Consider the following 20,710-nt stretch of genomic DNA (forward strand, 5'->3'; position numbering starts at 1 on the left):
CTAAATTTTTCTTTATTAAATGTTGTTTTATTTTTAAAAATATTTAAAATGTTTATCTACTTTTTGAAAGAGAGAGAGAGAGAGAGAGAGAGAGAGAGAGAACATGAGGAGCAGAGAGAGGGAGGCACAGAATTCGAAGCAGGCTCCAGGCTCCAAGCTGTCAGCACAGAGCCTGATGTGGGGCTCAAACTCATGAACCATGAGATCATGACCTAAGCATGACCTAAGCAGAAGTTGGACACTTAACTGACTGAGCCACCCAGGTACCTCTTGTTTTATTTTTGCTTAAGTTAATTATCATGTACTTTATATTTTTGTTATTATGAATGTTACATTGTATTTATTATATTTTTCACTCAATTACTGCTACTTGAGATGAATGTGACTGATATTTGTATGTTTGATATTTTTCTAATATTTTTTCTAGTGTTTAAACTTTTTTTGTAGGTAGGTGATTATATCATTCCCAAATAATGTCTATATTTTCACTTGTCTTCCAATTCTTAAATCCCTTGTCTCTCTTTTTTTTTTTTTAATTGCACTGACCCTGACCTCTAGAGCTAACCTGACAGGAAAACTTCTACTGGAGTTTCTCCAGTAAATATAAATTGATTGTAGAATTTTGGCACATAATGCTTAACATTTTGAAAAAGTTATTTGTTATTTTTAGCTTGCTAGGTGTTGTTATAAATAATTGCTGAACCATATTAAATGTCTTCTTTCCTGCACTAAGGAGATAATTATCTGATTTTTCTCTTTTAAATGATTTGTATAATAAATTCCATTGATACATTTTCTGATGTTAAACCAACCATACATTCCTTGGATTAATACTACCTATTCATGATTCATAACTTTTTAAAATTATGTGTTCATTTACTAGTATTTTATTTAGCATTTTTACATCAAAGGTCTTGATCCAAATTACCTTGTATCTCCTTTCTTTGTAATTTCCCCATATAGTTTTGTATCAATATAAATGAGATTTAAAAATTGACCTGACATTTTTTATTCTTTTTTATGTATTAGAACAACCTTATCCAATCAGGAATAAACTATCATATGACCTACTGTTTAACATTTTGTAGAATTGATCTATAATAACATATAGAACTTTGTGATTTTAAGAGAGCACATCTTTGACTACTGATTTCATTTGCTTATTAGCATTTTATATGGTATTGACACCTTTATATTTTTTTTCTTGGACCAATTTTGGCATTTCATGTATTTCTAACTATCAGGTCATAATTTTAAGATGCTTTACTCCATATTAACTCTTGTCTTTGCTACTCATTAAATAACTCTTCCTTTCCTAATTTGTAAATAAGATGTTATCGCTAGACCAGTATGCCTCACAGAATTATTGTGTAGATCAAGACTTCAAGAATGTGAGTATTATTGTAAATAATTAAATGTAGCCAAAGACACATTATCATTTCACTTTAGATCAGAACTTTTGTTAGCTAAGTGATTAATAAGTCATCATTTTAACAGTGCTAGCTATGAGGCATAATAAATGCTACTAGAAATTCTGAGTTTCAGTTTAATCATCTATAATGTTAAAGGTTTTAACTAAGTTATTGTTAAGTTTTCTTCAAATTCTTTTTAACAAGGGCTTGATTCTTCCTAACAGTTGAATTTTTCAGTAATGAATTTGGAGCATTCATGAGTTACTCAAGTGAAGATTTACAGTTTCAAATATGTAAGTATGATCCTTAGCAGTTGAATGTCCAACTCTTGGTTTTGGCTCAGGTCATGATCTCATGGTCTGTTAGGTCAAGCCCCGCATCAGACTCTGCAGGAACAGCATGGGGCCTGCAGTATAATGAATACTACTTGGAACTCTACCATCATAAAGACTTATTTCAGCTTGGGAAAAAGAAGCTTAGTACATTGATAACTTTTCATTATCTGGAATGTTCTGGAAACTGCTAAACTCACTATATGAAGCAGAGCAGCACTTAAAATCAGACTTCTGTTCTCTTGCAACTTTCTGTGGCAAGAACATTTGTTTAAGTCATTATATTATATTCATACTGTGATGCAGACTGAATATATAGTAAAAATAGGAAGAGAGATTGGATCAACCAAAAAAATAATAAAGCTGGATATGTGCTTTCAGCGGACCATAAACTGCAAGTGTTGTTGATACATGTTGAACCACAATTCCCAGAAGTGTGAATAGTCCAGTATGAGATAACTAAGGGTTGATTATACTCGGAAAATAAGTTACAGCTTCACATTCTGAGTCCAGACTCCTGATGTTGAATTACTCTGCAGCATAATGAGAGGACTATTTTAACCCAGCAAGAACATTCTATTACAAAGCAATTCAAAAATTGAAACCAACTTATTACACAAGGCAAATCCAAATGCAAAAATGGAATGAAAAGTAATGCAAACGATAACATTTCATACTTTGTATATAATGATAATCATTATTACATTAGATTGAATTCTGTACTCAGAAATGTTTCTTTCTTTTCTAATATGAATTTAATTCCTTAAAGGTTTATTCAACAACTTGTAATAAATGATGATCAATGGAAATCTGAAGAAAAGTTTCTAATGGCTTTATTACTGAAATGTATAATTTCTACAAAGTTATCAGGTAAAACTAAAGTGTAAATCTATAAATAGAAAAATTTCAAAATTGCAAAACTAAAATGTAATATGTAAATTAAAAAAATTTTGCTAAAAATATTTTGAGTTTTTTAAAGTCCAAGTTCATTTTAGGGGAGACTTATATGTTTGTTAATTTTTTTCCTACAAGGGTGACAGTCATTCACTGTATAATTTCAATGATTGCATTTTTTTTTTCATTTACAAAGGTACTTTCGGGGATGAACAAATGAACCTGACACATGTTTCCCCAATAGAAAGCTTTTTGCACCATTATGATCATGAAGCCTGTACATAATATCTATCACACAGTATGCAGGGATTCAGTATATGTTTGGAGAAAGGAATAATTATTTCCAATTGGTAGCACAAGAGAAAATATCTTGGAGAAGGTGGCATTCGAGCTACATGGGACACACGGATATGGAAAATAAAATGATTTGCAGTAAAGGAAATAACAAGAGGAAAATCCTATGCATTCTGTTTGTGCTCTCTCTCTCTTGCTCTCCCCGCCCCCCAACCACTTTCTCTGGTCTACCCTCTAGAGACATCAGACTATATAACCGGTACCTAAATACGCTATGCTCCTTTAGAGTTCAGTTCACATTAATGTATGGAATGCCCTCACCTTCTCTAAGAAAACCTTATCTTCAGAGGTCAATCTCATATGCTACTTCCCCGGAGAGACTTTTAAAGTGTTGGAACAGTACTGTGAAGTGATCAGAGCTGTGCTTTTGGAAGTTTAATATGACAGTAGGGTAGAGATGGTTGGAACTAGGTGATAGAGAAATGCAGTTGCATTAATGTGAGGAAGGAGGAACTACATATTAGATTATACCTGTGTGTAACAAGAGGTAGAGATGGTTGTCAGAGAGATTTGATTGGTGATTGACCATACTATATTTTGTGCTTCCTTATCTTAGAATAAGGTGATTTAAGATAAATCATAAACATAGGAGAAGGGGAAATATTTGGGGATGGAAAATAATCTATTGGATTCAAGTCATACTGAGTTAGAGGTGTTTATGGGGCATCTAATTGGAGATGCTCTGTGGCCACCTAGAAATGAGAATAGGGAGCTTTTCAGGACAAAGTATCTAGAGTTTGGCCTCATACACATGATGACTGAAATAATGAAACTAGACTAAAATGATTAGGAAGATGCACAGAAATGAGAAAAAGTTATTGCAGTTTTAACTGTGTTGCCTCAAATTTATTGTGCATAAATATCAGTATCAGATAACATGGGAAGTGATGAAATGTTAATATCTGAAGATGTTTAAAGATTAAATAGACTCCCTCCTGTAATATTTCGTTTAGTCAAAGGATTCATCAAGAACTCATCAAGACCATCTGATTCTAATGATTTGACCATTAAAAAATTTTTTTTAATGTTTATTTATTTCTGAGAGAGAGAGACAGACAGAATGCAAGTGGGAGGAGGGCAGGGAGAGAGGGAGACACAGAATCTGAAGCAGTCTCCAGGCTCTGAGCTGTCAACACAGCCTGATGCAGGGCTCGAACTCACAAACCGCAAGATCATGACCTGAGCTGAAGTGCAACGCTTAACTAAGTCACCCAGGCACCCTTGATTTGGACCATTTAATGATTAAGGAGTGAAACATACAATCTGATGTTAAAGGTTAATAGGCAAATCACCCCCCCCCAAATAAAAGGAAACAATGGACACACATTCCAATGACCATCTATGACATTTAATGCAGTCATTTTGGTAAATTCTAGGTGCCATTTTTATGTTGTTATTGTTAAAAGAGATATTCACTAGATGGTGATTAGATTTTTAATATGAGCAAACGTTCTTTGTCTGTATGTAGAATAATGGATTCATCCATTTAATAAGTTAATTTAAAAAACCTATATATAGGGGCACTTGGGTGGCTCAATCAGTTAAGTGTCCAACTCTTGATTTCGGCTCAGGTTATGATCTCATGGTTTGTGAGCTTGAGCACTGCATGAGGCTCCATGCCGACAGTGCAAAGACTACTTGGAATTCTCCTCCTTCTCTCTCTGCCTCTCTCCTGCTTGCTCTCTATCTCTCTCAAAATAAATAAACTTTTAAAAATAAAACAAAACATGGGGCGCCTGGGTGGCGCAGTCGGTTAAGCGTCCGACTTCAGCCAGGTCACGATCTCGTGGTCCGGGAGTTCGAGCCTCGCGTCAGGCTCTGGGCTGATGGCTCAGAGCCTGGAGCCTATTTCCGATTCTGTGTCTCCCTCTCTCTCTGCCCCTCCCCCGTTCATGCTCTGTCTCTCTCTGTCCCAAAAATAAATAAACGTTGAAAAAAAAAATTAAAAAAAAATAATAAAACAAAACAAAAAACTTATATATCATACACAAGTGTTAAATGCATTTTAAAACAGCAGAGGTTACTTTATTTATTATTCTTTTTTAAATGTTTATTCATTTTTTGAGGGAATGCAATCATGAGTGGGAGAGGGGTAGAGAGGTAGGGGGACAGAGGATCTGAAGCAGAGAGCCCAATTCAGGGCTCGAACTCAAGAACTGTGAGATCATGACCTGAGCTGACATTGGACCCTCAACCAACTGAGCCACCCAGGCTCCCCATTATCTTATTCTTGTTCAGAAACAAAATAGCTATAGTTCCTAAACTTACTTTTTTTTCTGTAATGATTCTTACTATAATCAAGTTGCACTGTTTCTGAAGCTTATATTTAGAATTAACTCAAAAATCAGGACTGAAACAAAAAATGCAGTATTACTGGTATCACCAATATTCAGTCTATTATTGTCACCAAACAAGGGTTGAGGGATTCGTCTACTTTGCTCCTGTCAGCAGTCATTTTAATCCAATTTATTTTAAATTGGACTTTTGTTGAACAAAAAGCATAAATTATAATGGATTGAATAGTTTCTATGTAAGATGTTTATAGTTTATCTACCTTAATAATAAATAATATACATTTAAAGTATGATTGACTACACCTAACTTTGAAGAATCAAAACTTTCTAGTTTTTACCTTCATTTAACTTTACAGTTTAAATGCTGACTTACCTTCTGTCTGGGGCAATTTCCTGCTTAGCACTAGAAAGTAAAAGGACAGAATACCCCCAATCCTAGTCCTTGTGGGCTCACAATGTGACTTATTCAAATAATAAACAAAACAATCATACTTTGGGGGGCTAGGACCTAAATACCCATTGTGGAGTTTGTTGTAAAGCTATTTAAACTTTTTGATTTTTCCAGATTAACTGAGACTAAATATTCCATACAGAAGTGATTCAGTGACCTGATTTTGCAGAGTGAAATAAAATTTTCTAACATGTTTAATCCACATTATCATTTTGAAGAGCCTCAAAAACTATCTCTATGGGGTGCTGAGCTAAATATACACAAATGAGTAAAATAAATATGGCCCAAATACATGAGGAATTTAAATTCAGTCCCAAAATACTGACACATTGATTAGGCAGGAGTTCTTGTTGGTATGACTAATCATTCAAAGCAAAACCAGTTGACTGTTGTTCTTTTTTTCCCTTTTAAATAGGTGATGTGAATGTGAGCTAATGTCAACACAGTGCAAGACAACCATAATGTTATTTCTCATCTATTTGCTAGGTTTTCCTATTAAGAATATCTTATTCTCCCTTCCCAAAGCAATGTGACCTCGTCATGTAGAGAGAACTCTTCATTTTCTACATCTACTTTTTAACCATGTGAATCTGCATTTACTTAACAGCTTCCTGACCACACTTGTTTTGTTATAGTTTGGTTTTTCTCCAGCAGTGACTGTGATATTACCAAGGAGAAAAATCAGTTTCACTGGCTCCTCTCTGCTAAAGGAAGAAGTTTAAAGCTGTTTGTGCATAATCTTCCCAAGAGTTACTAATGAGGACACCTCAGTCTTGCATCTAGAGATCAGAGAATTGAGGTATCCCTGAGCAAATGTGACAACAAAACATTCAGTTATGGATCCTATCTTGAAGGGTTTGAGGTGAATAGGAATGTAATCAGGATTTAGATAAGCATCTCCTTCTAACTTCTTGAAGAAATGTGGGTTTGAGAATTTTAACTATAAAGATGGCTACCCCTGGATCTGGAAAGAGACTCCTTGGCACTTCCAAGGGCATTTAAATAGATAGCAGTGAAGTGATTCATCTGTATGTCTAATTTCACTTCAAATGTTGCAATAGATGTTTAGCAGACATGATTACCATCTGTCTTGACTCATATATAAAAGAAAAAAAAAGAAAGAAAAGAATCTTTTCCTGGCCTAAGTGGCCTTAGATTGGAAGAAAAAAAAAAGAGAGAAGGAAAGAGAGAATGTGTGAATATGCCTGAGAAAGACATTTCCAAAAGCAGAATAAAATGAACTAGGAGAGGAACAAGAAAAAAAATGGAGAGAATGAGTCCAGGAACTCTGGACTAGAAACCAGATATATTCGTTGGAATGAGACAGGTAGTTGGAAACAAAGTGAATTCTAGGAGCTGGGAAGAAGTCTGTATAATACCAGGCAAACCAGTTAAGCAGCCACATTTACAGTAGGGTTCTTCCAGGCAGAGAGAATCAGAGGCTCAAGCACTGGCAGCATACAAAATGGCTTGCAGGCAGAAAGGACACAGCACTGTTCTGGGATACCAAGACTAGTAGGACTCCATCTCTAATTAGAATTGAAGTAATTAGGCAGAGTTCCCCACATAGAAGAAATGCAGTACAACGCAGGTGACCCATACAAGATCTTAGGCCACAGCTTAGCTAAAACGGTACAGGTAATTCACCATTGAAATTGTGGTTTAAGATAGGGACTTAGTCACAGGAATAAGGGAAGCTAGAACTGATGCTCATCATTAAGGGGAACCAGTAGCAAGCTGGACCTGAGACAGATTTCCTAAACCAGAAGTCCTTTATTTTCCACTGATTGGGACAGGACTAATTGCATATATTAGAGGAACTCTGCTGTTTTATGTGGAAGTTAAGTTGCTCCAGAAGGAGACATGTACAGGAAGGTATGAAGAACACATTTTGTATTTTATTCATTAATGATTTATCCCATCAAACATTTATATATTTAATGAGTCTCTCCTATAATCAAAGCTCTGAGCTAAGCAGAAATGTTAAAGTATCAATCTAACATCAGAAGGTCTAAGTCATAGCTGTGAGGCAGATAAACACATAAACTCTGAAAAAAATACACCATTTTTTAAGACTATGGGAATACAGGAATTCCACTAACTAAAGTCGGTAGAAGTCAAGAAATATCCCTAAGTAGGTGACATGTGAAATGAATCTTAAAGGTTAAGTTCATTTTTTTCTAACTGAAGAAATTGGGGGTAAAGGAGAAGGAATAAAGTATAGAGAAATTAATAATAATAATGGCTGTCACTTAGAGCTATGTATGTCATCTTATTTAATCTTCATAACCCTTGTCATATGTACCAATATATCATTTTACAGATGTAGAATTCAAGGCTCTAAGTCATTTACCCAAGTTCCTAGGGCTACAAGTGAAAAAGCTGGATTTTTATTGTTTTTGATTTGTTTTGCTTCAAAACACTTGCTCTTTCCATGATTATTCAATAATGCTTCTGACCTGTCCTAGGAGGCATGAGAATTGAAATATGTCAGGAGTGCACACTTCATGGACAATGGTTTCATGGGAACTGGTTTATTGGAATGGCACAGCTAGAGTGTGAAGGCCTTTGTGTGACTAGGCAAGAGGGAAGAATTATGTGTTAGAAGAACTCTCAAGTGATATGGTGTACTGAGATGGTAGAATATTCATCATTAGGGTGATGAAACTTCATTTTATTCTAAGAGTTGTCGTATTTCAGGACTAGAAAGAATTGAGAAAATTATGTTATTCAGCTCTTCAGATTTACAAGTAAAAAGACCAAGACCCATGTCAAGAACATAAAATAGCCTGAAATAAAGGTTTCTTTAGTTCTTCAAGGGAGCTCTACTGAGCCTGACCTTCTCCCTTTTAGTGTAAGTGATACAGGGCTATGATTGCAGTAAAGAAGTGAGCTCAATAAAATGAGCAAAGGGGAAGGCAGTGTATAAGGCAGTTGAGTATCATGAATAAGAGCTAAGAAATTAGCTAGCCAAGGACTCATTCCTCTGGTTTTCTGACCCTTCCAATTTGATGGTTGAGATCTCACAGGATGATTGGGGCCTGGAGAGTATAAAAGAGATTTTCAGATCATTAGTAATGGCAAACTTCATTATGAAGTTGATTTTTAAGTGACCAATACAATAATAAAAAAGTCAAAAAAAAAAAAAAAGAAAAGTCAATTACCTAAGTATGTTCCTAAAATTATAGCCTTTAATTCTAGGATGATTTTGGTAACTACAAACTACTAATAAGGTTAAGAATAATTTATGTACTTATTAACCAAGGACTGTCTCATCAAAAAGAAACTGAGCTGAGTAAGTTGATGTTAACAAAAATAGGAGAAAGAGAGAGAGACAGAGAGAGAGAGAGAGAGAGGAGAGAGAGAACAAACTTTCAGCTGTGTCCTAACTGTAGACTTTTCATCACTGTTGACAATGAAAATGAGACTTATAAAGAACACAGCTGGAATTTTAACTCTTAAGTTGAGATCAAAGATTTGGCAGTTAGAAAAATCATCCCTTTCACTTGTAAACAAAACAAATCTTATATGGATGTCAGAATAAATAACGTATTTCTTTTTTAAACAGTTACTGTTTTGGCTAAAATGTACTCATACCTATTAAAAGATTTAAGGTAGGGAATTTATCACTCTTACTGCCATCCTAACCTCAGACACAATTATTTAAAATGAAATAAATATATACTTAGCAAACAAAAAAGATATATTACTAATTGTCTACTGGGCAGTCAATTGCCAGTTAGAGTAGCCACTTGTGTAAACTCTGTCAAACATGCTGACCCAAACACGTCTCTAGCGATTTCCAACATCTGGCTTAAAAGCTTCCCTGTAATTATTTTCATTTTGCATAAGCAAAACTCACTAAACCCTGCATCTGTGGTGGTGATACACAAAACATATAAATTTGGAGGAATTCATTAGATAATGCTGAAGAAAATGCACCAATGGCACAACGCCATTTAACTCCTGTACTTTTGGTGAATTAGCCACCAGGGAAGGCCTTTTTCTCTTCAAAAGTTTACATAGATTATACAGTGCTTCTTGAATTTTTTTCAGCTATAGTTTTGCTGGGGTGTTTAATACATAGAAATTGACATATAGGAAAGTTTTAAAGATGAGAGTATTTTTCTTGATGTCTTTGCCATCTCTGATTTTCTGTAGAAGAAAACAGGTAATAACATGATGCAAATATCAGATACACAGATAGGAGGTATTACATACAATTTTTGCCACTATAAATCTTGAATAGTAGCTGTGAATCTCATTCTGATATGATTTTCTTGGGAGAGTGCTTCAAACACATGTAACACACTGTTTTATCAAGCATTTTCCAAATTCTAACGGTGTACAGACGTACAGATTCTCAAGTCTGCAGATAGCTTAAAATCCTAAATTATAGACGTACCTTGATGGAGTGTACATATTTTTTGACATAGAGAAAACCCGTCCATTGTATCACAACTTGTTCTAAACATGCTGTATTCTAATTGTATGTCAGAATGCCACAATAAAATACTACTTGATTATACTTTGACTTATTAACCTCAGCTAAATATACTCATCCATATCAAAATGTTCAGAATTGTTTTGAAGATGTTTATTTTCTTAGATCTCATATTTGGTTTGCTATTTTCCCCAAACTGTTCTAGGGAAACTGGAATAGTCTAGGTTGGATAATGTATATTTATTAGCTTCAGAACCACATCTGTGTGCTCAGATTGGAGGAAAGGTCATAAACACAATGAATGTTGCTAGGAAACCATGCCTTTTAGTCAATTTAGTTGTGAAGATGAAAGGGTTTTTTGGTACAAAGATGGGCTATTTGTATAGTACAATGAATAATCATTTTATTTTGATCTTTGAATTTATCATTTAAAAATAACACTTTTCATTAGTAGCTCTTCCTATTTATTACTTACTTGGGTTTCAAATGTTTGAAATTCAAGATGTGAATGTAGCTTTCTATGAAAAGAAAGAGTTACTGAAATTTTCATTTAAAGAAAATAATCTTGTTGGTGAAATGTAGGGATAGCTAATCCTTAGAGAAAGACATACAAATCATAAAAAGATTAATAATAAAATAACTAAAGTCAAGGAACAAGTAGCTAGGTCCCTTGGAATAACCAGCAAAAATTTTTTTAAAAATTCAAGTGGTGTAAACAACCCTGATGCTTCTTTTTGTGTTTCAAAACTACAGGACTGCAATCTTGGGAACTTTTCACAAAGATCAAAACAAAACAGACATGTTTTACTGGTCAACAATGATTAGATGCTCCTTGGACACAACTAAGTACTCTAATTCCACAGGGCTGTATTAGCCCACTTAAGTATCTAATTAGAAGCTTATGTTGGCTGAGCCTGCATCTATTGATTTTGAATCAGAATGTAATTTTAACCATGTAATTTTTAATTGGCTCCCTTTCCCTTGAACATTTAAGTAGTATTTGGTGGCACAGGTCATACTGATGGTAACAAATCCATCAGGTTAGTACTGCAATAGACATCGGGCTTTTTGAGTTTGTGGCTTATGTCCCTTCTTTTTATTACTGTTTCTCCCATTCTATTTGATTCTGGTGGCTCTGTAAATCACTTGGCCTAATCTTTCCTTTATAGAGCAGGTAGGTCACTCATGTAGACCAATCAGAAGAATGTGTTTGAGGTCACATGTGTTTGAGGAAGAGAAAGAAGACCAGTGTAAATGGAGCATAATCAAGGGCAAGGTGATAGGAAATGAGGTTGTAGAGACAGGCAAAAGCCAGACTGTTGTCTTATGCGCCAGAGTAAAAAACTTTGATTTTATCTAAGTATAATGGGAAACCAGGGGTTAGGCAGAAAGAAATGTGGCATGATCTAATTTATGGTTTTGAAACCATCACCAAGGGGCCAAGCTAGCATTTAGGAGGCCCTTGTGGTAGTATTGGTGAAAAATGACACTGGCTTGCTAGGGTGGTAGCAATGGAAGTGGACAGAAGTTGATGGACTCAAAATAACTTTCAAAGATGGAGCTAACAAGCCATGCGGATGAACTGGGAATGCAGTATGGGGTTAAGAGTGAGATCAAGGATGAGTCTTCCATTATTAGCTTGAACAACAAAGGGTGGTATTGAACAATTTGGGAAGGTAGGAGGGAAAGCAGTAGTGAGGGTGCAATTAAGAGTTCTGTTTTAGGAAAATTCCATCTGAGTACAAAGTGAACATGTTAAATAGGCAGCTGGCTATGACATTTGGAAAGACAGGATCAGTATATAAAAATTTTTGAGTCATGACTATGGCAGATATTTAATATTTCAATCCATGGTACTGAATGAGTTATCTAGGGAGAAAGTTATCCGTAGGAGAGAGAAAAGGATGGCAGAGTTCTTTAAACAACACACTTAATTTAAAAGACAATAGATGATTAAGAGTAATTATGATCATAAAGTAAAATGCCACTTTTTACCCTTATTTACAAGATGCTTTTTTATATTCTGTCATACACATATTAGTAAACTAAAATGTGTTAAGTATTCATAGGAGTCTATTCTTACCACTGTATGGATGGGAAAATTGAGCACTGACAGATTATATGTCAAGACTCAAGACCTCACTACTGGTAAGTGATGGAGTTAGGCCCAGAATAGAGACCTTTCTAACTCTAATCTATTGCTTTTTCTATTATGCCATGTTGGAAACTCTTCCCTTTCAAAGATTCAAGGCTTACTGGGGTTATTGCCTCTACACTAGCATTCCCAGTTTACAGTGCTTGAGTTCCAATGTCTAATTAGTTCTATCCTAGCCTTTGTTCTCTAATGTCACTTCTTGCTGCAACCTGCCTCAGAGAGTTTCTCCCTCTAGTGATCTTCTGTTATTATGCTATGAGCTGTGAAAATATATAATCAAGACCTAGAATTATTATGAATATAATAAGTTAAAGTTAAGTCTTTTTTTTTTTTTTAATTTTTTTTTCAACGTTTATTTACTTTTGGGACAGAGAGAGACAGAGCATGAACGGGGGAGGGGCAGAGAGAGAGGGAGACACAGAATCGGAAACAGGCTCCAGGCTCTGAGCTATCATCAGCCCAGAGCCTGACGCGGGGCTCGAACTCCCGGACCGCGAGATCGTGACCTGGCTGAAGTCGGTCGCCCAACCGACTGCGCCACCCAGGCGCCCCTAAAGTTAAGTCTTTAAGAGACTCTGATTAGTTACATGCCATGACCTTTATGCATTGTCTTGGAACATATATTATGGCTATTCAGGCCCTTTCACTTATTTATTCTCTTGTTATTATTATATCTTTTGCATTTGTGTTATGAAGGGATCAGCTTGTCAAGTAAATGATTTCTTTGGCTAGTACAACTTTTAACATTCATGCATCTTTTCCTTGGACCATATTGCATCAGTCCACATTGATAAAAGTCCTATAGATAGCTTTTATCCTCAATTTCTGGGATATCTGTTCTAAAATATCAAAGGGAAGTTTTGATTTTTCTCTTTAGACAATGTAATTTATAAGAAAACAATCCCAAGCTAGGTCTTAACAAAGAAGGCTACATTAAAAAAAAAAAAAAAGAAAATCACACAGAAAGGGGGTGATTGGATCTTCTAGGAAGCAAGGTTTCTCTACCCATTCAGCTTGGGTGTTTGGGGAGCTCGTCACTACTCTTGCTTCCTTGATTCTTTCTGAAGCTGACCTTCAGTTTCCTGTGATTTTTCCTTTGGCAGGAGGAGTCCTGTGCTTCCACCATTACATTCTTCTCATCTCTCATTCAGTCTAGATCACCACTGTGTTTAAAAGTTCTTGATGGCCAGTTCTTAGTACCTCCTCTCACTAAATAGACTCCAGGGTCCTGGATTTGCCAGATCCTTCCTTAAGACATCACCAAGAAATTTCACTTTTGTTCATTTGGTAGTAGGGAGTTACTGGCAGAATATTAGCAGAGGAGTGGCATCATTTTGCACAGACTGTGTTGGCAGCAATGTAAATGATGATTCTGAAGGGATGTAATAGAGGTGAGTAAAAATTTATAAGGCAGAGTTTCCAGTGAGAGTTGAAAAGGGTACAAACTACCCAGTAACAATCAGGATAGGCAGGAAAGGACATATTTTAGAGTTATTTAAAAGGTAAGTAATGTGGGACTTGATCATTCATTGGCACGTGGGATGAAGAATAGGGTATAATTACAATGACTCCTTCACTTCCAACTTGAGTCAGTAGTGACTCATGTCATAAAACATGGCTAAGATACAAGGGGAGAGATGGAGAAATAATGGGTTCTGTCTCAGTTTGGTGTAGTTTGAAGTGGGTCTGCAATTTTGGAGACAGTTTGGGGGGCCACAATAAGAAACTTGGGAGAAGTGCTTAGGTGGCTCAGTCGTTAAGCATCTGACTCTTGATCTTGGCTCAGGTCAAGATCTCACGGTTTGTGAGACTGAGCCCCATGTCAGTATCTGCACTGACAGTGCAGAGCCTACTTGGATTCTCTCTCCCCCCTCTCTACCCTTCCCCAGCTAGTGTGCACATGGACATGTGCTCTCTCTCTCTTCCTCTTTCTCTCTCTCTCAAAATAAAATAAAGTAAAAACAAAAAGAAATCTGGGAGACTTTAGAATATAAATGGTCATTAAAGTAATCTCAAACAGTAAGATACCCAGAGAAAGTATTTCAAACACGAAGGGAGAAGATGGAACACTACACAAAGGCCCCTAGAAGGTAGTTAGGGAAAGATTTCACAAGTGATAGAAAGTGAGGAGAATCAGGAGAAGTAGGTCACATAAGCTAAGGGAAGATAGAAAATAAAGGAAAGAGTGACCACTAGTGCTAAAAGCCTTAGAAAGGTAAGACAGATGAGGACTGAAAATTACCCACTGACTTTATCAACTGGGAGGTGATTCTTTTAGGGAAACTACTAACTGTGGGGTGGTGAGGAAAGAAGGCCAATTATGAGAGTTGTGAAGCAAATAGGTTTAGGAGTTGAAGCATGTCTAGACTGACTGAAACCCTGTTTAGAAAAATAAAGGAGAAAGACAAGGCTATGGTTACAGTGTGAAGAGAGTTTAAAAAGGGTTTAGTCATTTTTTTCAACTTCTAAATAGGTATGCTTAATCTTACCAGTGTGGTGGCAAAGGCAGTAAAGAGAAATGATAGAGTAGAGTCTGAGGGACAGGAGGCATGTGAGGGGAATTGCCTTGTATAGAGGGAAGGATATTTCATCCATGGAGAAGGAGGGAAGTGAGGATGGGTACAACTGATATAGCTTTGGGATGAGAAATGAGAGATTTCAGCTCTGATGGCATATATTTACTCAATGGGAGACCTAAGAGGTAAGGTCAAGACTAAGTAACAGTTTTGGGTATTCCACCTTCTCAAGGTTCCTAGGTTTTGTAACACAGATTATAAATGCAAATAATTGTTTTTAAATGATGAACCCTGAAATAATCAACCTTTGCACTGTTTAATATGCTAGGGACTATAGCGAGTTTAGATTATTATACAATAAAACCTTGGATTGCAAGTAACTTGTTCTGTGGGTGTTCTGCAAAACAAGCAAACATTTATAATACATTTAACTTGATAAATGAGTGATGTCTTGCAATATGAGTAGTGCATGGCACCAAATGTCATATGATAACAACTGAGCCAAAGGTTCTTCTCTCTCTCTCTCTCTCTCTCTCTCTCTCTCTCTCTCTCACTGCGAGATTGTGGGTAATCATCTTCCATGCTCAGATGCTTGGCCTCAGGCCACAGTGTTTGGCAGAAATCAGTGATTTTTCAGAATTTTGGAAAGTGCCCAGACCTGGCACTAAGCACCTTCAAAGCACCTATGGACAGCCCTTTGCTTTTCCATACAAGAGTAAGCTTCCATACAAGAGTCCTTTGCTTTGCTTCATTCTAGGTCAGGCTGCCTGCAGATACAGATCCTTTCCTCTGCTGACATATTGACAGTTACATTAAATACAGTATATGACAAGAGTGTATTATCACTGTACTGTAGTCAACATCCATGTGAGCGTATACAATGGCCCCCAAGTAGAAAAAGGTTGAAATAAAGGTGGTAAAGAGAGAAGTATGGCGGAAGTTAAGAAGGAAATCATCAAGAAGTACGAACAAAGTATGCGAGTGGCTGAAATTGCAAGATTTTATAAGTCTACATCTGCATCTCCTTTGCAGAGGAGGAGGAGAAAAAGGCAGAGGAATCCCTCACTTCAAATGAAACTAGGAGATGTGTAAAATGTGGGAAACAGTGCAAAATTCTTTAGAAAAGCACCACCCAAATAAGGCTGTAGTAGTGCCTTATTCGATGAATAAGTAGCAAGGAATCTGTTTAACGACAATGCAATGTCACATTTCCATGAATCCTCTAAAGGAGGCAAAAGCAAGCATCATTGGATAGGTTCATTGTTAAAAAGTTGCACACACACACAAACACACACACACACATACATACACACACACACAAAAGATTCTACTGAGCCAATAGATAGCAGTGATTCTGTTAGAGATAGTGAAAATTGTCCTACATAATCATGTTCTCACTTGCCTCCTCATACTAGGCACAAATGTTTTCAAGGGTAAGTACAGGTTAATTTATTTTTCTTTATATTTTCTATTTTCTTTATTATTTTGTATTATATTACAGTATTGCAATAATTTTTATATGAATATTTTTGGGTTGTGAAGCAAATCATCTGAGTTTCAATTATTTCTTATGGGGAAATTCGTTTTGATACACAAGTGCTTTGGATCACAAACACGTTTCCAGAACGAATTATGCTCACAGACCAAGGTTTTACTGTACATCAAATCTTCCCTGCTATTTCCACAGAGCATTACCAGTATCAATTATATCTATAGTTAAGTTCTGGGCTGATGAAGTTATCTTTTTGCAAGATCTTTGCATTAGTAATCAACTGACAGAAATGTCCATCTTTGAGGAGCATCTGGGTAGCTTAGTCAGTTAAATATCAGACTCCTGAACTTGGCTCAGGTCACGATCGGATAACTGTGACATCGAGCCACATGTTGGGCTGTGCACTGGACATGGAACCTGCTTAAGATTCTCTCTCTTTATCTCTCTCTACCCCTTCCCATTGCACACTCTCTACATACATACATACATACATACATACATACGTAAATAAACAAACAAACAAATAAATAAATAAATAAATAAATAAAATCTTTAAAAAAAAAGAGATGTCCATCTTCAATTGTTTTTGCTTTAAGCTAAATTAGCCAAGTCATACAATTTAAGAAATAGATACACCCTAGTTTTATTTTAGTCATCGTTCAAACATAGAACTATAGGATATAGTCACAAAAGTAATTTTTTCTCATAAGTTTTAGTCATATGAATTCTGATGGAAATACATATTCCAATTCAAATTTCCCAGTTATGGACTGCAATCTCATTCCTTTACTTCTTGCCCACCTCCTTAATATCTGTAGAGCTGTTTGCAAATTGGAAAACCAGAAACTGTAAATTCTAATCTCACCTCTACTTATACATACAAAAAACCTTTTTGAATGACTCAGAGAAGTTTTGAAGCTATTGTTATACATTGCTAAGAGCAAAAAAATCAGATACGTTTCAAAAGAGATCAGTTGAGAGGCTATGTGGTATTGTGGTTAGAAGTAAAAACTATAATGTTAAACAGATCTGGAGTCAAGTAATCATTCCACCACCTACAGATGACCTTACCTTCCTTCTTTATAAAATAAAATTAATAGGAGTGTTTACCTCAGCATTACTGTGAAAAGATCATTTATGTAAAATCTTGATGAAAACAGTTGACATAGTAAAAAAATAATCAAGCATCATTTACTAACTGCCATAATAAAATACTATAAACATGCCTTCAAAGAATAAATCATCTTATATACTCAGTCTCTCAAGAAGATATGGCTTATTATTCAAACTTCTAGTCACTCACTTCCAAACCAAAATAAGAAAGAAGGTACAATATTACAAGAATTGAAGATAAGCTCTATGAAAAGTCTTTTGATCTTGATCTAGTATCTTTAAAAACTACATTGTGAAAAACTACAATGTTTAGGGTGTCCTGTAGACACTGGCAAAAATGCTGTGTGTGTGTGTGTATGCGTGTGTGTGATAAAAACAGAAATAATTTATGCTGTTGTAGAATTTACATCAGAATATTAAAATAAATATATGTTAATGAGAAGATAAATCACACAACTGTGTTTCTGAGAGATCAGTATTAATAACCTTAAAGAATATTATGAATTATCTGTAATCAATTTTTCATTGAGATCCAATGACATTTCACTGCACATAGAACCAAATTTAGGATACAATATCAACTTCTATTGATTAGTCTTAACCAATTTGGATAATATGCCTCTCAAAAGAAATATATAGGTATAGGTATAGTGCTAGGATCTAGATCTAAGGTGCACTAGGCCTGGAACACTCCCCAGCATTTCTAGGCAGAAATCGCAGTACACAAGTATTTTTTCCAACCAGGTATTTGAAGTGCCTGCTATAAGAGACTTTTGAGGTAGCTGAAGTTCTTGATATGCACTTCAGAGTTATAAAGAAATGATATAATCTCAGTAGATCAAAACCTCCAAGATACAGGCACTTTTGTCTATCCTGTTCAGTGCTGTGTCCCTTGTATGGTGAACAAATGTAGCCCATACAGGGGCTCATTAAATATGTTTTTGATGAATACATGAATCTGTACCCTCCCTATAGCCTATGAAGGCTGGTAGAAGGTGAGCAGTATCATGGCCGACTCCCTAGGATGCAAGAACAATAACAAGAGAACAAAGGCTGGCTTTAAGTGCCAGCAGGAACAGAGATATATTGGCTAAATTCTTTTAAAAGGGACAGAGAGAGAGAGAGAGACAGAGACAGAGACAGAGAGAATCCCAAGCAAGCTCCATGCTGAGCATGGCTCTAGCCCGCAGGTCTGATCCCAAGGTCATGACCTGAGCTGAAATCAAGAATTAGATGCTCAACTGACTGAACTGCCTAGGTACCCCTATCTTATTGTGTTTTAGTTTTGAAAAATGCAAAGACGCCAAACACTAGCATCACTCTACTGAGGAAATTAAGAAGAAAAGAGAACGAAAGAAGCAGGTGACATAGAAAAATAACTAGCATTTTTTTATGTGTACTTCTTTTCCAGGAGCTTATCTGAGGACATTACCATTCTTTTATTTCTCATAACCAGAGAATGAGGTGGCTGCCTTCATTTTACAGATTAGGAAACTGAGGCACAGAAAGCTTAAGTGACTCGCACAAGATGACCCAATTAGGAAGTGGTGAAGCCTGGGTTTGAACTTAACGTCATCCGGCTCTAGAATGTACATTTTTATCTCATCTGTCTTCCACACGTACAAAAGGTCTTCATGGTCATTGGCAAAGCCTCCCTCATAAATAACTCACTCAGTGGGATGCAGCACTGCTTGGCATGTCCCTGTGCTTTCTGCCACTAAGTTGCCGATAGACAAAATGGTAGTGTCTCTGTCAGTTTCCTCATCAATGAACTTACTATTGTCCAGACCTATCCAGACCGCTTTGCTTGGTTATTGTGTGAAATAACCAATCAATAATCGTAAAATGCTATGAAAACATAGAGTGCTAGATCCAAGTTCAATATTATTATATGAGTTTACAGTGTGACAGCACAGCCGTAAAGGTCAAAGCTATTTTGAACTGCATAGAGAAAGGCATGCTGATGTGGAATACAGAAGAAACTGTTTTTCTTTATAAAAAGGGAGCTGGGAATTGAGGACATTTTAATGGAAATACTTCTCTTATTTGTAGATTCTTTGGAGCCCCCAAACAAAAAAATTAATTGGAAGACAAAATAAAGGGAGAAGACAACACCACCGCATCAAGCCGTAGTAAAGGACAAGAGTAATGGGGTTAGGATGAGGAACTAGAGACGTTGATCTGGGTAAGTGAAAATCCATATTAAATAGACCAACATCTGCAAACATTTGAAGTGTGTAAATAAAAAAAGAGGAATTCAGCCTTAAAATTAAAGGAGTGACTAGAAATAGAAAAGAAAAATGAGAGAGAGAAAGAAAAAAAAAGAAAAAGTAAGTCATTCATACTTGGCCCTTAATAAAGAAATATTTACAGAAGCAACTCCAATTTTATTTGATCCATTTTAAAGATTGTGAGTCACTGACCAACCAACTCTGCTGTGGTATCAGCACTGTCATACCTATGCACAATCTGGGTCATCCAGAGCCACACCTCAAACTGATGCAAATGGCCCCCACATCCACAGTAGCTCAGGGGATGTAAAAGCCTTGTCATATGGAATAGTGAAAGAAAGTTTGGAAAAGGATCCTGAAATTGTATTATCACAAAGGATCTCTGTATTTGCAGAGCCAATTTGTTACATAACTTTTCCATCTGCCTTATATAATTCCATGACTTTGTGAAATAGGTACTATGTCAAACATTTGAAAATGCAGGGTTCTGGAGTAGTGGTTCTCAATTCCATGTGGATGTATACAAAACATATGTGAGAGGACTGGTAAGGTGGTTGTTGCAAAGATCTTTTTTGAAGCCTTATATGTCCAGACCTTTATATGAGATCACTCATTTTATCCTTCAAACAATCTTATAAGTAGTTACTCTCATTAATCTATTTCCATAGATGGAAAATCTGAGGCACAGGGAAGTTAAATACCTTGCCCAATGTCCCAGGTAGAAATGGAGAAGCCAGGAGTTCAAATCTCAAACCTTTTCTACCACTCATTTATGAATAATTTAACTTAAACATAGAGATGATTCAAGGCCAGTTCTATAAGAAGAGCATTTTGAACGTAGAATGGTGTTACCAGAGGCTGGTGGCAGGGGATGGGATAGTGATCAAAGGGTACAAAATTTCAGATAGAAGACAGACACCTTTGGAGATCTAAAGAATAGCATCGTGACTATTGTGTTCACTGAACTTATTATGGTAATCATTTGCAATATATATGTGTATCAAACCATCACACCTTAAACC

At 36.0% G+C, this 20,710-nt stretch overlaps 1 long non-coding RNA gene across 1 annotated transcript in view; it reads left to right on the forward strand.

The window, feature by feature from the left end:
* Positions 1-264: 264 nt before the first annotated feature.
* The window catches only part of LOC123386033, a 27,485-nt gene continuing 7,039 nt past the window's right edge, over positions 265-20,710 (forward strand). The window contains exons 1-3 of the long non-coding RNA XR_006599475.1: positions 265-1,705; positions 2,514-2,614; positions 19,510-19,642. This is a non-coding gene — a long non-coding RNA (uncharacterized LOC123386033). The remainder of the gene's footprint in view (positions 1,706-2,513; positions 2,615-19,509; positions 19,643-20,710) is intronic.

Source organism: Felis catus, chromosome B3 (assembly GCF_018350175.1).
Source record: "Felis catus isolate Fca126 chromosome B3, F.catus_Fca126_mat1.0, whole genome shotgun sequence".
Taxonomy (NCBI): Eukaryota; Metazoa; Chordata; class Mammalia; order Carnivora; family Felidae; genus Felis; species Felis catus.